The sequence below is a fragment of the Poecilia formosa genome, unplaced genomic scaffold, assembly GCF_000485575.1.
Source record: "Poecilia formosa unplaced genomic scaffold, Poecilia_formosa-5.1.2 Scaffold217, whole genome shotgun sequence".
NCBI classification, from domain to species: domain Eukaryota; kingdom Metazoa; phylum Chordata; class Actinopteri; order Cyprinodontiformes; family Poeciliidae; genus Poecilia; species Poecilia formosa.
The window spans coordinates 1144527-1150130 of NW_006800156.1; the positions used below are offsets into that span (position 1 = coordinate 1144527).

At 39.1% G+C, this 5604-nt stretch overlaps 1 long non-coding RNA gene across 1 annotated transcript; it reads right to left on the reverse strand.

Annotated features, from left to right (window-relative positions):
- Nucleotides 1-1325: 1325 nt before the first annotated feature.
- LOC103149090 (uncharacterized) lies at nt 1326-2414 on the reverse strand. The gene is made up of 3 exons (XR_477429.2): nt 2115-2414; nt 1620-1655; nt 1326-1513 (listed from the first exon to the last, which is right to left on the reverse strand). It is a non-coding gene; the product is annotated as an uncharacterized LOC103149090 (long non-coding RNA).
- Between the last annotated feature and the right edge of the window lie 3190 nt (nt 2415-5604).

The following is a 5604-nucleotide window of genomic DNA, read 5'->3' on the forward strand; positions in this document are numbered from 1 at the left end:
GTTTAATATGGGTTATATTATACAGCACTTAGCAGAAAATAGATGCAAACATCAAGTTTAACTATGTAATGAAATCAACTTCAATCCAACATCTCTCACCCTAATCTCTACATTTCTTCAGACAACAACAACAGCTCAAGGAGGAGATTGAGCTTTTCCCATCCGTCTCATTTTAAACAGTGACTGTTTTAACAAATATATAAAAAAATAGATAAATAAATAAATTAAAAATAAATAAATAAATGAATAAAAGTTACACACTCAACAGGTGTGTTTCTGGACTGGGGGAGGAAGCTGGATAAACTAGAGAGTTATCTGTAAAATTAGTTTCTGAGATTTTATTTGCTATTTCTTGTATTTTGGTTATTTGTTTTTTCTACTCTATGTCGCCTTTACTCTCTCTCTCTCTCTGTGTTTTTCTCGTTCTCTCTTTATATTTCAATTGTAGAATCCAGTTGTGTCCAGTTCCTGCTGCTCCAGTTCTCCCAGTAGATCTCCTCTGTCCTCTGGCTTCCTGTTTTGTTTATTGTCTCCTTCTCAGGCAAGTGCAGAGAGGGGGGCACTAGGGGGGCTTGAGGACCTGCCCCTTTTGCTCCTTTCCACCTAAGTGCCCTTTTGGTTGAATTTTATTTTATTTTTTTATTTTTTTTGGTATTATTTCCTAAGCCCTCTTCTGACACATAACATGTACTAAAATTATTTGTTTTTTTTTTGTTGTTGTATTTTTCAAGAAAAACAACATAATAAGCCCTTGGTCACCTTGTTACCTTTGACCTTTTGCCCGTGACACATGATGCATTAGAGCTTTGGAGCTGACGTCACAGCGTATGACGTTTACGTCGCCCGGCGCCATCTTTGCAGCCCACAGACCAAAACAAACTAGTCAGAACACCGGTGTTTTCATTGCGTTACCGTCCGCAGCGAAGTTGTTTTCAAATTGGATACTGGATATTCGCGCTCCGCAGAGTAATGGACGTTCAGCTCAAGGTTGATCCGATTTATGAACGCTGATTTCAGCCAGCTGTTCTCTACCGATGCCTCCTGAAGCCCATCGGAGGTTCACATAGGGGCCGTCAATTTCCAAACACTCCTGTAAATAAATGCTTTGTCTTGTGACCAACTAATACAAAAAGTGGTAATTCATGCTATTACATGAGGCACAGTATTTTCTATAAAATGTTTGTCATATTCAATATTTTAAATAATATTAAACGTTTTCTTCAGAAGCTTCCAAATCGTGTGGCCCATTAACTCAAAATCTGTGTGAAATTGTTCTACTACACTGTATAAATGAGGCACACTCATCTTTATTACATTTNCAACGGGTTCATGCTGCAGGTAGAACCATCTTTCCTCCCCCATCCATCTCCACATTGCTTCCTGGCTCCTCCAGTTGTGTTTCTCCTCACAGTTCCTCCATCAGAGATGTTTTCATCCTCACAGGTCAGAGTCACTGATTCATATTCAAAGAACCAAGATCTGCTGGGACTCACAGTCAAACGAACTGGGAGGACTGGGATGGAAGAGATAAAGAACACATCTGTTATTCCAGCAGTTAATTTGTTCTGGAAGGATTGATCCAGAAACAATTTCAAATATTTAAGTGAAACATTACAAACCTTGACCTGACATCCAGAACAGCAGTGAGATCAGAACTGAAATGACATTTTTTTTTTTGTCATTTTGGAATAAACCTTTCAGCATAAAGTATTAACCAACATCAGATTCTCTAAATAAATGTGATTCATTGATAAAGTTGACATTTAAAGTATTTCAAAACTTCTTGGGCAAATATTTAAATTTACAGATATTTTTTCTTGATCATTTAAGTTTCTGTCCTTTATTTGGAAATATTAAATGTAACTGAATCAAATATTATGTGGTCCTGGTAGTTCCCTCTTGTTATCAATCAATACATTTTCTCATAATTTTCTGTTTTTGCTTCATAAACTACTTGTTTAAAGGTTTTTCTGCTGTCAGTCTTAATGACATCATCTCACTGTTAATGAATCATATTTATATTAAATATAAAGAAACTGATTTTAATATTTTGACTGTGAATTTACACAATCTACATCTTCATATCAGTTATTAAACATTATTTCTGTACTTACAGATCAGACGCTGAGCAGCTGCTTCCTTCATGGCTCTGACTGACTGAACCGTTTCACTAGAGGAGAGTTAGAGGAACCACCAGAGTCCGCCTCTTCCTTTGTACGTGGGTTTAGCGAGTTTCAACAAAAGCAGGTCGATTATACTAAACACTAAGTGATATTAAGCTCTAAAGGTTAAACATAAAGATATAATATCAAATTCTATATATCTTAGTGAATTATTTCTACATGCCATTTTTAAGCACACAGGATAAATTAACATGATGCATCAGGATAATAAATGTTTTTATAACGAAACTTTAATGCATCCATGTCTCCACCCGCCTCTCTTTGCAGGTTTATGTCCAGCAGCCATTAGTGAGAGATGGAGCCAAACATTTCATCACAGAGAAAACATTCTGGACTGTTGGCTGGTTTGTAACGTTTATAAAAATATATTTTCTTCATATTTGTTGAAACTGTGATCATGATGAGACAGATAATCTGTGAAACAGTTCATCTCCTCTGCCTACTCCCAGCGCTAACCAGAAACAACCAATCAGACCCAGGAGGTGGGTCTTTGTGCCTTCAATCATCCTCCATGTGATGCTGCTCAACCCCTTTCTCTCTGCTATGCTGCAGCTAGGATAGCCTGTCAGGAATGCTAAGGCTAGTTAGTATAGCAACCAATGACAGCAGACAAACAGTTTTCCTGTAAAGTCCCCATTTTTCTCAGAGTCAGTACATCATCTATGGCCTACGGCTGAGCTCACTCAGAGCATCTCAGCTGGAATCACTTGGAGGAGATGTGCCTGGGTCTAACAACCTTCTTCCAGACGCTCCTCTTCCTCCTGTGGGTTAGCCGACTAGCTGCCTGAGATAAACTTAACGATTGATCTCCTCCCTTTTAAACTTGTTCTTAAAGTTTGCCCAGGTTAGATTTTTGCGTCTTGGGTTTCAAGTCGTAGGGAAGGTATTTATATATTCTACTGTTTTTCTCAGCTATAGGTAAGTACACCTTGTATCGGTTATGTCCTACGAACATCATGATGAACTACACTATCGGAGAACCTTAAAGTGAGACACACAGAAGGAATGTCCACCACATGACTGTCTTTATGCTTGTTTAATATGGGTTATATTATACAGCACTTAGCAGAAAATAGATGCAAACATCAAGTTTAACTATGTAATGAAATCAACTTCAATCCAACATCTCTCACCCTAATCTCTATCACTGCCTGCACTGGGATAAACTAGAGAGTTGTGATCTGCAAAATTAATTTCTGAGATTTTATTTGCTGTTTGCTGTTGTATTTTGGTTATTTGTTTTTTTTCTGCTCTATGTCGTCTTTACTCTCTCTCTCTCTCTCTCTCTGACTGTGTTCGTCTCGTTCTCTCTTTATATTTCAGTTGTAGAATCCAGTTGTGTTCAGTTTCTGTCCTTTGTGTCCAGTTCCTGCTGCTCCAGTTCTCCCAGGTGATCTCCTCTGTCCTCTGGCTTCCTGCTCTGTTTTATCGTTGTCTCCTCCTCATTTTTATCTGGCAACTACTGGTGACCAGATGACCTTTCACCTTGCTGGGTCCTCAACTGAACTTTTTTCATCTACTTTCTACACACACAAGCCCGCCACATAGTGGCCAAGAACACACAATCAGAGGAAGAAATTATATTTCATCATCATTTTAAAAGTTTAAAAAAAAGATTTACAGGTGGAACAATGAGAAAAGGTCTATCACTGAGTTTAATAACAGAGAGGCCTCCATTTAATGATCACTCAGATGATCCAGCCACCCAGCAGCACGTAAAGGCAGCATGACGTTAAGGGGTGAGGAATGTCATAACATGTTACACTCAAAGATTGTACACTGCTCTACATTTTATCAACCAAAGAAAAAACAACATGTCCATGTGTCATCCTAAAACATAAACACTTACAAAGTCAAAAGTTTTCCAAGCTACAAAGCGTATAATGTACGTTCACTGTTCATGAGTCACTTACTTTCTCTGATTAAATTATTGTTGACAAGGTTACCGGAGAAAATACATCAAAGATAGTTTGGTCCTAAGAACGCTCACTCGGTCATGTTTCTACATTGCTCCATTGATGTAGGACTACTCATAGGTTACAACTGTCCACGGGCTTTGTTACCCCGAGAAGATAACAAACCATTTGCTCAAAAAACAGATCTTGGATGGAGCATAGTCGGTTGTGTTCGTCCGTGTGTCGACTATGGTGATGCAATTGGAGGCAGCCATAAGATCATCATGAAGTCTAAGAAACCTCAGACATCTAAGAACCTCACAAATGACGTGCAGAACTCAAATCAAAGAGTTCATTTCTCCACCAGATGTGTTGTGGATGCTTGAGTCTGACTTCAGTGAGAGAAGAGTTGAAGATGCAAATTTATCTCAGGAGGATTTGCAGTTCCTATCTTTTATGGAAGAAGGAGTCAAAATTAAAGCAGATGGTCATTGTGAAATGCCACTTCCTTTCAAGAAAGATCGACCAAATCTCCCAGATAATAAGGTGTGTGCAGTTCACAGGCTCCGATGCTTGAAAAAGAGATTTGAAAGAGATAAACAATACCAAAGGGACTACACAATCTTTATGAGTGACATCATAACAAATGGAGATGCAGAAAGATTCCCAGAAGAAGGAATTAACAAAAGTCCTGTGTGGTATATTCCTCATCACGGAGTCTATCACTCACACAAGCCGGGAAAAATACGGGTCGTATTTGACTGCTCTGCAAAGTTTGAAGGTGTGTCATTAAATGACTACCTGCTCACTGGGCCAGAATTAACAAACAGCCTGATAGGTGTTCTCTGCCGTTTTCGTAAGGGACAAGTTGCCATAATGTGTGATATTGAGCGCATGTTCCATCAATTTCATGTTAAAACAGAGGATCAGGACTACTTGAGATTTCTCTGGTGGGATGATGGAAACTTTCAGGCTCAGCCAGCCATTTATCGCATGAGAGTTCATCTATTTGGAGCTGCATCATCGCCAGGATGTGCAAACTTTGGGCTGAAGCATGTTGCTGCCCAAAGTCAAAGCCATTACAGTGAAACAACCATCCAGTTCATTGAACGAAATTTTTACGTGGATGATGGACTGACAAGTGTTGCAACGAAAGATGAAGCTATAAAGTTGGTGAAGGAAGCAAGACAACTTTGTAGTGCTGGAAAGCTGCAACTTCACAAGTTTATTTCCAACAACCAAGATGTACTTGCATCCATTTCAGAAGATGACTGTGCAGATTCAGTAAGAAATCGTGACATGACTCTTGGAGAGTCGCACATTGAGAGAGCTTTGGGAATTAAATGGTGTGTTGTTTCGGATCAGTTCCATTTCAGAGTGATTGTGAATGAACGCCCCCTTTCTAGAAGAGGTGTTTTATCAACAGTGGCATCCATCTATGACCCGCTTGGGTTTGTAGCACCATTTATTCTGGTCGGGAAGCAAATACTCCAAGAGATGTGTAGAGACAAGATTGGATGGGACGA